The sequence below is a fragment of the Octopus bimaculoides genome, unplaced genomic scaffold, assembly GCF_046866305.1.
Source record: "Octopus bimaculoides isolate indiv1 unplaced genomic scaffold, ASM4686630v1 contig39, whole genome shotgun sequence".
NCBI lineage: Eukaryota > Metazoa > Mollusca > Cephalopoda > Octopoda > Octopodidae > Octopus > Octopus bimaculoides.
This window is the reverse complement of record NW_028315289.1, coordinates 132,005-149,566: the sequence shown is the minus strand read 5'-3', so window position 1 is coordinate 149,566 and position 17,562 is coordinate 132,005. Positions and strand designations below refer to the sequence as shown.

The following is a 17,562-nucleotide window of genomic DNA, read 5'->3' as shown; positions in this document are numbered from 1 at the left end:
AAGATCGCTAAGATGGCACTGTGAAGATGAAAGATAATGTCTTTTTACCGAAGGATTGCCAAGTTATATACAAAGTGAAAGAAAGAAAAATACATTCTAAAAAATGAAAATGATTTAGTATAAGTTTATAGAATAAATAGATTAAAATTTACTGTATAGATGTTTACGGCCATATCACGTTGAAAGCACCGGTTCTCGTCCGATCACCGAAGTTAAGCAACATCGAGCCTAGTTAGTACTTAGATGGGTGACCGCTTGGGAACCCTAGGTGCTGTAAGCATCCTTTTTCTTTTTAATTTACACAAGCTGTAAATTTTAACAAGCATTAAAACAGCGGATTCAATTTATTTTCATCAGGACTTATTCTTTGTAAGCCTGGCACTTATTATATCGTCCACTTTTTGCCGAACCGCTAAGTTACAGGGACGTATACACACCACCATCGGTTGTCATGCGATGTTGGGGAACAGACACAAACATATACACGCACATACATACATACATATATATATATATATATATATATATATATATATATATATATATATATATATATACACATGTATACACATGTATACGACGGGCTTCTTTCAGTTTCCGTCTACCAAAACCACTCATAAGGCTTTGGTCGTCCCGAGACTATAGTAGAAGACACTTGCCCAAGGTGCCACGCAGTGGGACTGAACCCGGAACCATGTGGTTGGAAAAGTTAAGCATCCCAACGGGCATCATCTGGCACCTCGGTAAGGCGAGCTGCAAACAATGACTGAAAGTTCGTGCTTAGTGGTCCAGTCCCTACAAACATATCGAATGCCAGAGGTTGAAAGAGATAGTTCACTGCCAGTTCCCAGAACAAGCATATGAATTTTTTTAGAAACTAACGCAACTATTATCTCCCTTTATAGAGTCACAGAATATGCAAATCGTTTGAATTATGGGAGAGAATGCTTTACACTATTTGTTCCTGTTCTCTCAGGTTGATGGTTGTTCAACAGTGAACATGACATGAAAGCTATTTTCAATATCTTCACGGGAAAACTTTTCAGCTGCACGATCATCACTGTCAACAAGTTTCATGGATAAGTAGTAGTCTTACAAGAGGTTCCCACCCGCTGAATTTTGGTTAATCTGCGTATGCTTTCTGTATTTCATATTGAAAGTAAATCGAATCCACTTTCTTTTATCATATTACATTGTCAAAATTCAATTTGTTTAAATTAATTTTTAAAAAAATTTTAAAAGAAGCAAAAAAAATGCTTACAGCACCTAGGGTTCCCAAGCGGTCACCCATCTAAGTACTAACTAGGCTCGATGTTGCTTAACTTCGGTGATCGGACGAGAACCGGTGTTTTCAACGTGATATGGCCGTAAACATCAGAGAAGTAAATTTTAATGTATTTATTCTATAATATCATACTAAAGCAATTTTATTTTTCAGAACATTTGATTTCTTTCAATTTATATAGAAATTGAGGCTTTAACATTTATTTTTTTGCAACTTAAAAGCGAAAAATACGGCCGCACATATATTCATTATTTCTCATTTGCGCGATCAGTATCAATGCTGGGTATAATCTGTAAATAAATTGGTGCTATTTTATATCCGACCCAATGGATATAACGGTCGTATAACGTCATTACACCGGCATATAATAACATTGTTTCGAAAGCACTGGCGCACAAAATGTGAATTGTTTTCTGGTAAAGATGAACGTGTATAACGGGTGCCAAGCAAATAAAAACTTAAATGACCGTAAGAGTGAGAAGGAAAATAGGGAAAGTTCATAAGTCGTTAAAGTGTGCAATGTATAGGTAGTAGTATATGATGTGAATGATTAGTAAGTGTTGTTGCCAGCGTTTAACTGTTCAGCACTGTGAAGGTGAACGATAATTTGTTTTTTATAGAAAGATCGCTAAGATGGCACTGTGAAGATGAAAGATAATGTCTTTTTACCGAAGGATTGCCAAGTTATATACAAAGTGAAAGAAAGAAAAATACATTCTAAAAAATGAAAATGATTTAGTATAAGTTTATAGAATAAATAGATTAAAATTTACTGTATAGATGTTTACGGCCATATCACGTTGAAAGCACCGGTTCTCGTCCGATCACCGAAGTTAAGCAACATCGAGCCTAGTTAGTACTTAGATGGGTGACCGCTTGGGAACCCTAGGTGCTGTAAGCATCCTTTTTCTTTTTAATTTACACAAGCTGTAAATTTTAACAAGCATTAAAACAGCGGATTCAATTTATTTTCATCAGGACTTATTCTTTGTAAGCCTGGCACTTATTATATCGTCCACTTTTTGCCGAACCGCTAAGTTAAGGGACGTATACACACCACCATCGGTTGTCATGCGATGTTGGGGAACAGACACAAACATATACACGCACATACATACATATATATATATATATATATATATATATATACACATGTATACACATGTATACGACGGGCTTCTTTCAGTTTCCGTCTACCAAAACCACTCATAAGGCTTTGGTCGTCCCGAGACTATAGTAGAAGACACTTGCCCAAGGTGCCACGCAGTGGGACTGAACCCGGAACCATGTGGTTGGAAAAGTTAAGCATCCCAACGGGCATCATCTGGCACCTCGGTAAGGCGAGCTGCAAACAATGACTGAAAGTTCGTGCTTAGTGGTCCAGTCGCTACAAACATATCGAATGCCAGAGGTTGAAAGAGATAGTTCACTGCCAGTTCCCAGAACAAGCATATGAATTTTTTTAGAAACTAACGCAACTATTATCTCCCTTTATAGAGTCACAGAATATGCAAATCGTTTGAATTATGGGAGAGAATGCTTTACACTATTTGTTCCTGTTCTCTCAGGTTGATGGTTGTTCAACAGTGAACATGACATGAAAGCTATTTTCAATAACTTCACGGGAAAACTTTTCAGCTGCACGATCATCACTGTCAACAAGTTTCATGGGTAAGTAGTAGTCTTACAAGAGGTTCCCACCCGCTGAATTTTGGTTAATCTGCGTATGCTTTCTATATTTCATATCGAAAGTAAATCGAATCCACTTTCTTTTATCATATTACATTGTCAAAATTCAATTTGTTTAAATTAATTTTTAAAAAAATTTTAAAAGAAGCAAAAAAAATGCTTACAGCACCTAGGGTTCCCAAGCGGTCACCCATCTAAGTACTAACTAGGCTCGATGTTGTTTAACTTCGGTGATCGGACGAGAACCGGTATTTTCAACGTGATATGGCCGTAAACATCAGAGAAGTAAATTTTAATGTATTTATTCTATAATATCATACTAAAGCAATTTTATTTTTCAGAACATTTGATTTCTTTCAATTTATATAGAAATTGAGGCTTTAACATTTATGTTTTTGCAACTTAAAAGCGAAAAATACGGCCGCACATATATTCATTATTTCTCATTTGCGCGATCAGTATCAATGCTGGGTATAATCTGTAAATAAATTGGTGCTATTTTATATCCGACCCAATGGATATAACGGTCGTATAACGTCATTACACCGGCATATAATAACATTGTTTCGAAAGCACTGGCGCACAAAATGTGAATTGTTTTCTGGTAAAGATGAACGTGTATAACGGGTGCCAAGCAAATAAAAACTTAAATGACCGTAAGAGTGAGAAGGAAAATAGGGAAAGTTCATAAGTCGTTAAAGTGTGCAATGTATAGGTAGTAGTATATGATGTGAATGATTAGTAAGTGTTGTTGCCAGCGTTTAACTGTTCAGCACTGTGAAGGTGAACGATAATTTGTTTTTTATAGAAAGATCGCTAAGATGGCACTGTGAAGATGAAAGATAATGTCTTTTTACCGAAGGATTGCCAAGTTATATACAAAGTGAAAGAAAGAAAAATACATTCTAAAAAATGAAAATGATTTAGTATAAGTTTATAGAATAAATAGATTAAAATTTACTGTATAGATGTTTACGGCCATATCACGTTGAAAGCACCGGTTCTCGTCCGATCACCGAAGTTAAGCAACATCGAGCCTAGTTAGTACTTAGATGGGTGACCGCTTGGGAACCCTAGGTGCTGTAAGCATTCTTTTTCTTTTTAATTTACACAAGCTGTAAATTTTAACAAGCATTAAAACAGCGGATTCAATTTATTTTCATCAGGACTTATTCTTTGTAAGCCTGGCACTTATTATATCGTCCACTTTTTGCCGAACCGCTAAGTTACAGGGACGTATACACACCACCATCGGTTGTCATGCGATGTTGGGGAACAGACACAAACATATACACGCACATACATACATATATATATATATATATATATATATATATATATATATACACATGTATACACATGTATACGACGGGCTTCTTTCAGTTTCCGTCTACCAAAACCACTCATAAGGCTTTGGTCGTCCCGAGACTATAGTAGAAGACACTTGCCCAAGGTGCCACGCAGTGGGACTGAACCCGGAACCATCTGGTTGGAAAAGTTAAGCATCCCAACGGGCATCATCTGGCACCTCGGTAAGGCGAGCTGCAAACAATGACTAAAAGTTCGTGCTTAGTGGTCCAGTCCCTACAAACATATCGAATGGCAGAGGTTGAAAGAGATAGTTCACTGCCAGTTCCCAGAACAAGCATATGAATTTTTTTAGAAACTAACGCAACTATTATCTCCCTTTATAGAGTCACAGAATATGCAAATCGTTTGAATTATGGGAGAGAATGCTTTACACTATTTGTTCCTGTTCTCTCAGGTTGATGGTTGTTCAACAGTGAACATGACATGAAAGCTATTTTCAATATCTTCACGGGAAAACTTTTCAGCTGCACGATCATCACTGTCAACAAGTTTCATGGATAAGTAGTAGTCTTACAAGAGGTTCCCACCCGCTGAATTTTGGTTAATCTGCGTATGCTGTCTGTATTTCATATTGAAAGTAAATCGAATCCACTTTCTTTTATCATATTACATTGTCAAAATTCAATTTGTTTAAATTAATTTTTAAAAAAGTTTTAAAAGAAGCAAAAAAAATGCTTACAGCACCTAGGGTTCCCAAGCGGTCACCCATCTAAGTACTAACTAGGCTCGATGTTGCTTAACTTCGGTGATCGGACGAGAACCGGTGTTTTCAACGTGATATGGCCGTAAACATCAGAGATGTAAATTTTAATGTATTTATTCTATAATATCATACTAAAGCAATTTTATTTTTCAGAACATTTGATTTCTTTCAATTTATATAGAAATTGAGGCTTTAACATTTATTTTTTTGCAACTTAAAAGCGAAAAATACGGCCGCACATATATTCATTATTTCTCATTTGCGCGATCAGTATCAATGCTGGGTATAATCTGTAAATAAATTGGTGCTATTTTATATCCGACCCAATGGATATAACGGTCGTATAACGTCATTACACCGGCATATAATAACATTGTTTCGAAAGCACTGGCGCACAAAATGTGAATTGTTTTCTGGTAAAGATGAACGTGTATAACGGGTGCCAAGCAAATAAAAACTTAAATGACCGTAAGAGTGAGAAGGAAAATAGGGAAAGTTCATAAGTCGTTAAAGTGTGCAATGTATAGGTAGTAGTATATGATGTGAATGATTAGTAAGTGTTGTTGCCAGCGTTTAACTGTTCAGCACTGTGAAGGTGAACGATAATTTGTTTTTTATAGAAAGATCGCTAAGATGGCACTGTGAAGATGAAAGATAATGTCTTTTTACCGAAGGATTGCCAAGTTATATACAAAGTGAAAGAAAGAAAAATACATTCTAAAAAATGAAAATGATTTAGTATAAGTTTATAGAATAAATAGATTAAAATTTACTGTATAGATGTTTACGGCCATATCACGTTGAAAGCACCGGTTCTCGTCCGATCACCGAAGTTAAGCAACATCGAGCCTAGTTAGTACTTAGATGGGTGACCGCTTGGGAACCCTAGGTGCTGTAAGCATTCTTTTTCTTTTTAATTTACACAAGCTGTAAATTTTAACAAGCATTAAAACAGCGGATTCAATTTATTTTCATCAGGACTTATTCTTTGTAAGCCTGGCACTTATTATATCGTCCACTTTTTGCCGAACCGCTAAGTTACAGGGACGTATACACACCACCATCGGTTGTCATGCGATGTTGGGGAACAGACACAAACATATACACGCACATACATACATATATATATATATATATATATATATATATACACATGTATACACATGTATACGACGGGCTTCTTTCAGTTTCCGTCTACCAAAACCACTCATAAGGCTTTGGTCGTCCCGAGACTATAGTAGAAGACACTTGCCCAAGGTGCCACGCAGTGGGACTGAACCCGGAACCATGTGGTTGGAAAAGTTAAGCATCCCAACGGGCATCATCTGGCACCTCGGTAAGGCGAGCTGCAAACAATGACTGAAAGTTCGTGCTTAGTGGTCCAGTCCATACAAACATATCGAATGCCAGAGGTTGAAAGAGATAGTTCACTGCCAGTTCCCAGAACAAGCATATGAATTTTTTTAGAAACTAACGCAACTATTATCTCCCTTTATAGAGTCACAGAATATGCAAATCGTTTGAATTATGGGAGAGAATGCTTTACACTATTTGTTCCTGTTCTCTCAGGTTGATGGTTGTTCAACAGTGAACATGACATGAAAGCTATTTTCAATATCTTCACGGGAAAACTTTTCAGCTGCACGATCATCACTGTCAACAAGTTTCATGGATAAGTAGTAGTCTTACAAGAGGTTCCCACCCGCTGAATTTTGGTTAATCTGCGTATGCTGTCTGTATTTCATATTGAAAGTAAATCGAATCCACTTTCTTTTATCATATTACATTGTCAAAATTCAATTTGTTTAAATTAATTTTTAAAAAAGTTTTAAAAGAAGCAAAAAAAATGCTTACAGCACCTAGGGTTCCCAAGCGGTCACCCATCTAAGTACTAACTAGGCTCGATGTTGCTTAACTTCGGTGATCGGACGAGAACCGGTGTTTTCAACGTGATATGGCCGTAAACATCAGAGATGTAAATTTTAATGTATTTATTCTATAATATCATACTAAAGCAATTTTATTTTTCAGAACATTTGATTTCTTTCAATTTATATAGAAATTGAGGCTTTAACATTTATTTTTTTGCAACTTAAAAGCGAAAAATACGGCCGCACATATATTCATTATTTCTCATTTGCGCGATCAGTATCAATGCTGGGTATAATCTGTAAATAAATTGGTGCTATTTTATATCCGACCCAATGGATATAACGGTCGTATAACGTCATTACACCGGCATATAATAACATTGTTTCGAAAGCACTGGCGCACAAAATGTGAATTGTTTTCTGGTAAAGATGAACGTGTATAACGGGTGCCAAGCAAATAAAAACTTAAATGACCGTAAGAGTGAGAAGGAAAATAGGGAAAGTTCATAAGTCGTTAAAGTGTGCAATGTATAGGTAGTAGTATATGATGTGAATGATTAGTAAGTGTTGTTGCCAGCGTTTAACTGTTCAGCACTGTGAAGGTGAACGATAATTTGTTTTTTATAGAAAGATCGCTAAGATGGCACTGTGAAGATGAAAGATAATGTCTTTTTACCGAAGGATTGCCAAGTTATATACAAAGTGAAAGAAAGAAAAATACATTCTAAAAAATGAAAATGATTTAGTATAAGTTTATAGAATAAATAGATTAAAATTTACTGTATAGATGTTTACGGCCATATCACGTTGAAAGCACCGGTTCTCGTCCGATCACCGAAGTTAAGCAACATCGAGCCTAGTTAGTACTTAGATGGGTGACCGCTTGGGAACCCTAGGTGCTGTAAGCATTCTTTTTCTTTTTAATTTACACAAGCTGTAAATTTTAACAAGCATTAAAACAGCGGATTCAATTTATTTTCATCAGGACTTATTCTTTGTAAGCCTGGCACTTATTATATCGTCCACTTTTTGCCGAACCGCTAAGTTACAGGGACGTATACACACCACCATCGGTTGTCATGCGATGTTGGGGAACAGACACAAACATATACACGCACATACATACATATATATATATATATATATATATATATATACACATGTATACACATGTATACGACGGGCTTCTTTCAGTTTCCGTCTACCAAAACCACTCATAAGGCTTTGGTCGTCCCGAGACTATAGTAGAAGACACTTGCCCAAGGTGCCACGCAGTGGGACTGAACCCGGAACCATGTGGTTGGAAAAGTTAAGCATCCCAACGGGCATCATCTGGCACCTCGGTAAGGCGAGCTGCAAACAATGACTGAAAGTTCGTGCTTAGTGGTCCAGTCCATACAAACATATCGAATGCCAGAGGTTGAAAGAGATAGTTCACTGCCAGTTCCCAGAACAAGCATATGAATTTTTTTAGAAACTAACGCAACTATTATCTCCCTTTATAGAGTCACAGAATATGCAAATCGTTTGAATTATGGGAGAGAATGCTTTACACTATTTGTTCCTGTTCTCTCAGGTTGATGGTTGTTCAACAGTGAACATGACATGAAAGCTATTTTCAATATCTTCACGGGAAAACTTTTCAGCTGCACGATCATCACTGTCAACAAGTTTCATGGATAAGTAGTAGTCTTACAAGAGGTTCCCACCCGCTGAATTTTGGTTAATCTGCGTATGCTTTCTGTATTTCATATTGAAAGTAAATCGAATCCACTTTCTTTTATCATATTACATTGTCAAAATTCAATTTGTTTAAATTAATTTTTAAAAAAATTTTAAAAGAAGCAAAAAAAATGCTTACAGCACCTAGGGTTCCCAAGCGGTCACCCATCTAAGTACTAACTAGGCTCGATGTTGCTTAACTTCGGTGATCGGACGAGAACCGGTGTTTTCAACGTGATATGGCCGTAAACATCAGAGAAGTAAATTTTAATGTATTTATTCTATAATATCATACTAAAGCAATTTTATTTTTCAGAACATTTGATTTCTTTCAATTTATATAGAAATTGAGGCTTTAACATTTATTTTTTTGCAACTTAAAAGCGAAAAATACGGCCGCACATATATTCATTATTTCTCATTTGCGCGATCAGTATCAATGCTGGGTATAATCTGTAAATAAATTGGTGCTATTTTATATCCGACCCAATGGATATAACGGTCGTATAACGTCATTACACCGGCATATAATAACATTGTTTCGAAAGCACTGGCGCACAAAATGTGAATTGTTTTCTGGTAAAGATGAACGTGTATAACGGGTGCCAAGCAAATAAAAACTTAAATGACCGTAAGAGTGAGAAGGAAAATAGGGAAAGTTCATAAGTCGTTAAAGTGTGCAATGTATAGGTAGTAGTATATGATGTGAATGATTAGTAAGTGTTGTTGCCAGCGTTTAACTGTTCAGCACTGTGAAGGTGAACGATAATTTGTTTTTTATAGAAAGATCGCTAAGATGGCACTGTGAAGATGAAAGATAATGTCTTTTTACCGAAGGATTGCCAAGTTATATACAAAGTGAAAGAAAGAAAAATACATTCTAAAAAATGAAAATGATTTAGTATAAGTTTATAGAATAAATAGATTAAAATTTACTGTATAGATGTTTACGGCCATATCACGTTGAAAGCACCGGTTCTCGTCCGATCACCGAAGTTAAGCAACATCGAGCCTAGTTAGTACTTAGATGGGTGACCGCTTGGGAACCCTAGGTGCTGTAAGCATTCTTTTTCTTTTTAATTTACACAAGCTGTAAATTTTAACAAGCATTAAAACAGCGGATTCAATTTATTTTCATCAGGACTTATTCTTTGTAAGCCTGGCACTTATTATATCGTCCACTTTTTGCCGAACCGCTAAGTTAAGGGACGTATACACACCACCATCGGTTGTCATGCGATGTTGGGGAACAGACACAAACATATACACGCACATACATACATATATATATATATATATATATATATATATATATATACACATGTATACACATGTATACGACGGGCTTCTTTCAGTTTCCGTCTACCAAAACCACTCATAAGGCTTTGGTCGTCCCGAGACTATAGTAGAAGACACTTGCCCAAGGTGCCACGCAGTGGGACTGAACCCGGAACCATGTGGTTGGAAAAGTTAAGCATCCCAACGGGCATCATCTGGCACCTCGGTAAGGCGAGCTGCAAACAATGACTGAAAGTTCGTGCTTAGTGGTCCAGTCCCTACAAACATATCGAATGCCAGAGGTTGAAAGAGATAGTTCACTGCCAGTTCCCAGAACAAGCATATGAATTTTTTTAGAAACTAACGCAACTATTATCTCCCTTTATAGAGTCACAGAATATGCAAATCGTTTGAATTATGGGAGAGAATGCTTTACACTATTTGTTCCTGTTCTCTCAGGTTGATGGTTGTTCAACAGTGAACATGACATGAAAGCTATTTTCAATATCTTCACGGGAAAACTTTTCAGCTGCACGATCATCACTGCCAACAAGTTTCATGGGTAAGTAGTAGTCTTACAAGAGGTTCCCACCCGCTGAATTTTGGTTAATCTGCGTATGCTTTCTATATTTCATATCGAAAGTAAATCGAATCCACTTTCTTTTATCATATTACATTGTCAAAATTCAATTTGTTTAAATTAATTTTTTAAAAAATTTTAAAAGAAGCAAAAAAAATGCTTACAGCACCTAGGGTTCCCAAGCGGTCACCCATCTAAGTACTAACTAGGCTCGATGTTGTTTAACTTCGGTGATCGGACGAGAACCGGTATTTTCAACGTGATATGGCCGTAAACATCAGAGAAGTAAATTTTAATGTATTTATTCTATAATATCATACTAAAGCAATTTTATTTTTCAGAACATTTGATTTCTTTCAATTTATATAGAAATTGAGGCTTTAACATTTATGTTTTTGCAACTTAAAAGCGAAAAATACGGCCGCACATATATTCATTATTTCTCATTTGCGCGATCAGTATCAATGCTGGGTATAATCTGTAAATAAATTGGTGCTATTTTATATCCGACCCAATGGATATAACGGTCGTATAACGTCATTACACCGGCATATAATAACATTGTTTCGAAAGCACTGGCGCACAAAATGTGAATTGTTTTCTGGTAAAGATGAACGTGTATAACGGGTGCCAAGCAAATAAAAACTTAAATGACCGTAAGAGTGAGAAGGAAAATAGGGAAAGTTCATAAGTCGTTAAAGTGTGCAATGTATAGGTAGTAGTATATGATGTGAATGATTAGTAAGTGTTGTTGCCAGCGTTTAACTGTTCAGCACTGTGAAGGTGAACGATAATTTGTTTTTTATAGAAAGATCGCTAAGATGGCACTGTGAAGATGAAAGATAATGTCTTTTTACCGAAGGATTGCCAAGTTATATACAAAGTGAAAGAAAGAAAAATACATTCTAAAAAATGAAAATGATTTAGTATAAGTTTATAGAATAAATAGATTAAAATTTACTGTATAGATGTTTACGGCCATATCACGTTGAAAGCACCGGTTCTCGTCCGATCACCGAAGTTAAGCAACATCGAGCCTAGTTAGTACTTAGATGGGTGACCGCTTGGGAACCCTAGGTGCTGTAAGCATTCTTTTTCTTTTTAATTTACACAAGCTGTAAATTTTAACAAGCATTAAAACAGCGGATTCAATTTATTTTCATCAGGACTTATTCTTTGTAAGCCTGGCACTTATTATATCGTCCACTTTTTGCCGAACCGCTAAGTTACAGGGACGTATACACACCACCATCGGTTGTCATGCGATGTTGGGGAACAGACACAAACATATACACGCACATACATACATATATATATATATATATATATATATATATATATACACATGTATACACATGTATACGACGGGCTTCTTTCAGTTTCCGTCTACCAAAACCACTCATAAGGCTTTGGTCGTCCCGAGACTATAGTAGAAGACACTTGCCCGAGGTGCCACGCAGTGGGACTGAACCCGGAACCATCTGGTTGGAAAAGTTAAGCATCCCAACGGGCATCATCTGGCACCTCGGTAAGGCGAGCTGCAAACAATGACTAAAAGTTCGTGCTTAGTGGTCCAGTCCCTACAAACATATCGAATGCCAGAGGTTGAAAGAGATAGTTCACTGCCAGTTCCCAGAACAAGCATATGAATTTTTTTAGAAACTAACGCAACTATTATCTCCCTTTATAGAGTCACAGAATATGCAAATCGTTTGAATTATGGGAGAGAATGCTTTACACTATTTGTTCCTGTTCTCTCAGGTTGATGGTTGTTCAACAGTGAACATGACATGAAAGCTATTTTCAATATCTTCACGGGAAAACTTTTCAGCTGCACGATCATCACTGTCAACAAGTTTCATGGATAAGTAGTAGTCTTACAAGAGGTTCCCACCCGCTGAATTTTGGTTAATCTGCGTATGCTGTCTGTATTTCATATTGAAAGTAAATCGAATCCACTTTCTTTTATCATATTACATTGTCAAAATTCAATTTGTTTAAATTAATTTTTAAAAAAGTTTTAAAAGAAGCAAAAAAAATGCTTACAGCACCTAGGGTTCCCAAGCGGTCACCCATCTAAGTACTAACTAGGCTCAATGTTGCTTAACTTCGGTGATCGGACGAGAACCGGTGTTTTCAACGTGATATGGCCGTAAACATCAGAGATGTAAATTTTAATGTATTTATTCTATAATATCATACTAAAGCAATTTTATTTTTCAGAACATTTGATTTCTTTCAATTTATATAGAAATTGAGGCTTTAACATTTATTTTTTTGCAACTTAAAAGCGAAAAATACGGCCGCACATATATTCATTATTTCTCATTTGCGCGATCAGTATCAATGCTGGGTATAATCTGTAAATAAATTGGTGCTATTTTATATCCGACCCAATGGATATAACGGTCGTATAACGTCATTACACCGGCATATAATAACATTGTTTCGAAAGCACTGGCGCACAAAATGTGAATTGTTTTCTGGTAAAGATGAACGTGTATAACGGGTGCCAAGCAAATAAAAACTTAAATGACCGTAAGAGTGAGAAGGAAAATAGGGAAAGTTCATAAGTCGTTAAAGTGTGCAATGTATAGGTAGTAGTATATGATGTGAATGATTAGTAAGTGTTGTTGCCAGCGTTTAACTGTTCAGCACTGTGAAGGTGAACGATAATTTGTTTTTTATAGAAAGATCGCTAAGATGGCACTGTGAAGATGAAAGATAATGTCTTTTTACCGAAGGATTGCCAAGTTATATACAAAGTGAAAGAAAGAAAAATACATTCTAAAAAATGAAAATGATTTAGTATAAGTTTATAGAATAAATAGATTAAAATTTACTGTATAGATGTTTACGGCCATATCACGTTGAAAGCACCGGTTCTCGTCCGATCACCGAAGTTAAGCAACATCGAGCCTAGTTAGTACTTAGATGGGTGACCGCTTGGGAACCCTAGGTGCTGTAAGCATTCTTTTTCTTTTTAATTTACACAAGCTGTAAATTTTAACAAGCATTAAAACAGCGGATTCAATTTATTTTCATCAGGACTTATTCTTTGTAAGCCTGGCACTTATTATATCGTCCACTTTTTGCCGAACCGCTAAGTTACAGGGACGTATACACACCACCATCGGTTGTCATGCGATGTTGGGGAACAGACACAAACATATACACGCACATACATACATATATATATATATTTATATATATATACACATGTATACACATGTATACGACGGGCTTCTTTCAGTTTCCGTCTACCAAAACCACTCATAAGGCTTTGGTCGTCCCGAGACTATAGTAGAAGACACTTGCCGAAGGTGCCACGCAGTGGGACTGAACCCGGAACCATGTGGTTGGAAAAGTTAAGCATCCCAACGGGCATCATCTGGCACCTCGGTAAGGCGAGCTGCAAACAATGACTGAAAGTTCGTGCTTAGTGGTCCAGTCCCTACAAACATATCGAATGCCAGAGGTTGAAAGAGATAGTTCACTGCCAGTTCCCAGAACAAGCATATGAATTTTTTTAGAAACTAACGCAACTATTATCTCCCTTTATAGAGTCACAGAATATGCAAATCGTTTGACTTATGGGAGAGAATGCTTTACACTATTTGTTCCTGTTCTCTCAGGTTGATGGTTGTTCAACAGTGAACATGACATGAAAGCTATTTTCAATATCTTCACGGGAAAACTTTTCAGCTGCACGATCATCACTGTCAACAAGTTTCATGGATAAGTAGTAGTCTTACAAGAGGTTCCCACCCGCTGAATTTTGGTTAATCTGCGTATGCTTTCTGTATTTCATATTGAAAGTAAATCGAATCCACTTTCTTTTATCATATTACATTGTCAAAATTCAATTTGTTTAAATTAATTTTTAAAAAAATTTTAAAAGAAGCAAAAAAAATGCTTACAGCACCTAGGGTTCCCAAGCGGTCACCCATCTAAGTACTAACTAGGCTCGATGTTGCTTAACTTCGGTGATCGGACGAGAACCGGTGTTTTCAACGTGATATGGCCGTAAAGATCAGTGAAGAAAATTTTAATGTATTTATTCTATAATATCATACTAAAGCAATTTTGTTTTTCAGAACATTTGATTTCTTTCAATTTATATAGAAATTGAGGCTTTAACATTTATTTTTTTGCAACTTAAAAGCGAAAAATACGGCCGCACATATATTCATTATTTCTCATTTGCGCGATCAGTATCAATGCTGGGTATAATCTGTAAATAAATTGGTGCTATTTTATATCCGACCCAATGGATATAACGGTCGTATAACGTCATTACACCGGCATGTAATAACATTGTTTCGAAAGCATTGGCGCACAAAATGTGAATTGTTTTCTGGTAAAGATGAACGTGTATAACGGGTGCCAAGCAAATAAAAACTTAAATGACCGTAAGAGTGAGAAGGAAAATAGGGAAAGTTCATAAGTCGTTAAAGTGTGCAATGTATAGGTAGTAGTATATGATGTGAATGATTAGTAAGTGTTGTTGCCAGCGTTTAACTGTTCAGCACTGTGAAGGTGAACGATAATTTGTTTTTTATAGAAAGATCGCTAAGATGGCACTGTGAAGATGAAAGATAATGTCTTTTTACCGAAGGATTGCCAAGTTATATACAAAGTGAAAGAAAGAAAAATACATTCTAAAAAATGAAAATGATTTAGTATAAGTTTATAGAATAAATAGATTAAAATTTACTGTATAGATGTTTACGGCCATATCACGTTGAAAGCACCGGTTCTCGTCCGATCACCGAAGTTAAGCAACATCGAGCCTAGTTAGTACTTAGATGGGTGACCGCTTGGGAACCCTAGGTGCTGTAAGCATCCTTTTTCTTTTTAATTTACACAAGCTGTAAATTTTAACAAGCATTAAAACAGCGGATTCAATTTATTTTCATCAGGACTTATTCTTTGTAAGCCTGGCACTTATTATATCGTCCACTTTTTGCCGAACCGCTAAGTTACAGGGACGTATACACACCACCATCGGTTGTCATGCGATGTTGGGGAACAGACACAAACATATACACGCACATACATACATACATATATATATATATATATATATATATATATATATATATATATATATATATATATATATATATATATATATACACATGTATACACATGTATACGACGGGCTTCTTTCAGTTTCCGTCTACCAAAACCACTCATAAGGCTTTGGTCGTCCCGAGACTATAGTAGAAGACACTTGCCGAAGGTGCCACGCAGTGGGACTGAACCCGGAACCATGTGGTTGGAAAAGTTAAGCATCCCAACGGGCATCATCTGGCACCTCGGTAAGGCGAGCTGCAAACAATGACTGAAAGTTCGTGCTTAGTGGTCCAGTCCCTACAAACATATCGAATGCCAGAGGTTGAAAGAGATAGTTCACTGCCAGTTCCCAGAACAAGCATATGAATTTTTTTAGAAACTAACGCAACTATTATCTCCCTTTATAGAGTCACAGAATATGCAAATCGTTTGAATTATGGGAGAGAATGCTTTACACTATTTGTTCCTGTTCTCTCAGGTTGATGGTTGTTCAACAGTGAACATGACATGAAAGCTATTTTCAATATCTTCACGGGAAAACTTTTCAGCTGCACGATCATCACTGTCAACAAGTTTCATGGATAAGTAGTAGTCTTACAAGAGGTTCCCACCCGCTGAATTTTGGTTAATCTGCGTATGCTTTCTGTATTTCATATTGAAAGTAAATCGAATCCACTTTCTTTTATCATATTACATTGTCAAAATTCAATTTGTTTAAATTAATTTTTAAAAAAATTTTAAAAGAAGCAAAAAAAATGCTTACAGCACCTAGGGTTCCCAAGCGGTCACCCATCTAAGTACTAACTAGGCTCGATGTTGCTTAACTTCGGTGATCGGACGAGAACCGGTGTTTTCAACGTGATATGGCCGTAAACATCAGAGAAGTAAATTTTAATGTATTTATTCTATAATATCATACTAAAGCAATTTTATTTTTCAGAACATTTGATTTCTTTCAATTTATATAGAAATTGAGGCTTTAACATTTATTTTTTTGCAACTTAAAAGCGAAAAATACGGCCGCACATATATTCATTATTTCTCATTTGCGCGATCAGTATCAATGCTGGGTATAATCTGTAAATAAATTGGTGCTATTTTATATCCGACCCAATGGATATAACGGTCGTATAACGTCATTACACCGGCATATAATAACATTGTTTCGAAAGCACTGGCGCACAAAATGTGAATTGTTTTCTGGTAAAGATGAACGTGTATAACGGGTGCCAAGCAAATAAAAACTTAAATGACCGTAAGAGTGAGAAGGAAAATAGGGAAAGTTCATAAGTCGTTAAAGTGTGCAATGTATAGGTAGTAGTATATGATGTGAATGATTAGTAAGTGTTGTTGCCAGCGTTTAACTGTTCAGCACTGTGAAGGTGAACGATAATTTGTTTTTTATAGAAAGATCGCTAAGATGGCACTGTGAAGATGAAAGATAATGTCTTTTTACCGAAGGATTGCCAAGTTATATACAAAGTGAAAGAAAGAAAAATACATTCTAAAAAATGAAAATGATTTAGTATAAGTTTATAGAATAAATAGATTAAAATTTACTATATAGATGTTTACGGCCATATCACGTTGAAAGCACCGGTTCTCGTCCGATCACCGAAGTTAAGCAACATCGAGCCTAGTTAGTACTTAGATGGGTGACCGCTTGGGAACCCTAGGTGCTGTAAGCATTCTTTTTCTTTTTAATTTACACAAGCTGTAAATTTTAACAAGCATTAAAACAGCGGATTCAATTTATTTTCATCAGGACTTATTCTTTGTAAGCCTGGCACTTATTATATCGTCCACTTTTTGCCGAACTGCTAAGTTAAGGGACGTATACACACCACCATCGGTTGTCATGCGATGTTGGGGAACAGACACAAACATATACACGCACATACATACATACATATATATATATATATATATATATATATATATATATATATATATATACACATGTATACACATGTATACGACGGGC

General features: G+C 36.1%; 19 non-coding genes across 19 annotated transcripts; 10 read left to right on the top strand and 9 right to left on the bottom strand.

The window, feature by feature from the left end:
* The first annotated feature begins 161 nt into the window (after positions 1–161).
* Positions 162–280, top strand: LOC149129505 (5S ribosomal RNA). Its single transcript, XR_016239781.1, has one exon. It is a non-coding gene; the product is annotated as a 5S ribosomal RNA (ribosomal RNA).
* Positions 281–1,254: 974 nt separating this feature from the next.
* Positions 1,255–1,373, bottom strand: LOC149129504 (5S ribosomal RNA). Its single transcript, XR_016239321.1, has one exon. It is a non-coding gene; the product is annotated as a 5S ribosomal RNA (ribosomal RNA).
* A 694-nt stretch (positions 1,374–2,067) lies between these two features.
* LOC149129503 (5S ribosomal RNA) lies at positions 2,068–2,186 on the top strand. The gene has a single exon (XR_016239780.1). It is a non-coding gene; the product is annotated as a 5S ribosomal RNA (ribosomal RNA).
* A 945-nt stretch (positions 2,187–3,131) lies between these two features.
* Positions 3,132–3,250, bottom strand: LOC149129502 (5S ribosomal RNA). The gene has a single exon (XR_016239347.1). It is a non-coding gene; the product is annotated as a 5S ribosomal RNA (ribosomal RNA).
* Positions 3,251–3,944: 694 nt separating this feature from the next.
* On the top strand, positions 3,945–4,063 carry LOC149129501 (5S ribosomal RNA). The gene has a single exon (XR_016239779.1). It is a non-coding gene; the product is annotated as a 5S ribosomal RNA (ribosomal RNA).
* Positions 4,064–5,017: 954 nt separating this feature from the next.
* LOC149129500 (5S ribosomal RNA) lies at positions 5,018–5,136 on the bottom strand. The gene has a single exon (XR_016239308.1). It is a non-coding gene; the product is annotated as a 5S ribosomal RNA (ribosomal RNA).
* A 694-nt stretch (positions 5,137–5,830) lies between these two features.
* On the top strand, positions 5,831–5,949 carry LOC149129499 (5S ribosomal RNA). The gene has a single exon (XR_016239778.1). It is a non-coding gene; the product is annotated as a 5S ribosomal RNA (ribosomal RNA).
* A 946-nt stretch (positions 5,950–6,895) lies between these two features.
* Positions 6,896–7,014, bottom strand: LOC149129498 (5S ribosomal RNA). Its single transcript, XR_016239297.1, has one exon. It is a non-coding gene; the product is annotated as a 5S ribosomal RNA (ribosomal RNA).
* Positions 7,015–7,708: 694 nt separating this feature from the next.
* LOC149129497 (5S ribosomal RNA) lies at positions 7,709–7,827 on the top strand. Its single transcript, XR_016239777.1, has one exon. It is a non-coding gene; the product is annotated as a 5S ribosomal RNA (ribosomal RNA).
* A 946-nt stretch (positions 7,828–8,773) lies between these two features.
* LOC149129496 (5S ribosomal RNA) lies at positions 8,774–8,892 on the bottom strand. Its single transcript, XR_016239286.1, has one exon. It is a non-coding gene; the product is annotated as a 5S ribosomal RNA (ribosomal RNA).
* Positions 8,893–9,586: 694 nt separating this feature from the next.
* LOC149129495 (5S ribosomal RNA) lies at positions 9,587–9,705 on the top strand. Its single transcript, XR_016239776.1, has one exon. It is a non-coding gene; the product is annotated as a 5S ribosomal RNA (ribosomal RNA).
* Positions 9,706–10,656: 951 nt separating this feature from the next.
* Positions 10,657–10,775, bottom strand: LOC149129494 (5S ribosomal RNA). Its single transcript, XR_016239346.1, has one exon. It is a non-coding gene; the product is annotated as a 5S ribosomal RNA (ribosomal RNA).
* A 694-nt stretch (positions 10,776–11,469) lies between these two features.
* On the top strand, positions 11,470–11,588 carry LOC149129493 (5S ribosomal RNA). Its single transcript, XR_016239775.1, has one exon. It is a non-coding gene; the product is annotated as a 5S ribosomal RNA (ribosomal RNA).
* Positions 11,589–12,538: 950 nt separating this feature from the next.
* Positions 12,539–12,657, bottom strand: LOC149129492 (5S ribosomal RNA). The gene has a single exon (XR_016239594.1). It is a non-coding gene; the product is annotated as a 5S ribosomal RNA (ribosomal RNA).
* A 694-nt stretch (positions 12,658–13,351) lies between these two features.
* LOC149129491 (5S ribosomal RNA) lies at positions 13,352–13,470 on the top strand. Its single transcript, XR_016239773.1, has one exon. It is a non-coding gene; the product is annotated as a 5S ribosomal RNA (ribosomal RNA).
* Positions 13,471–14,412: 942 nt separating this feature from the next.
* Positions 14,413–14,531, bottom strand: LOC149129490 (5S ribosomal RNA). The gene has a single exon (XR_016239368.1). It is a non-coding gene; the product is annotated as a 5S ribosomal RNA (ribosomal RNA).
* Positions 14,532–15,225: 694 nt separating this feature from the next.
* Positions 15,226–15,344, top strand: LOC149129489 (5S ribosomal RNA). The gene has a single exon (XR_016239772.1). It is a non-coding gene; the product is annotated as a 5S ribosomal RNA (ribosomal RNA).
* Positions 15,345–16,334: 990 nt separating this feature from the next.
* Positions 16,335–16,453, bottom strand: LOC149129488 (5S ribosomal RNA). Its single transcript, XR_016239275.1, has one exon. It is a non-coding gene; the product is annotated as a 5S ribosomal RNA (ribosomal RNA).
* A 694-nt stretch (positions 16,454–17,147) lies between these two features.
* On the top strand, positions 17,148–17,266 carry LOC149129487 (5S ribosomal RNA). Its single transcript, XR_016239771.1, has one exon. It is a non-coding gene; the product is annotated as a 5S ribosomal RNA (ribosomal RNA).
* The last annotated feature ends 296 nt before the right edge of the window (positions 17,267–17,562 follow it).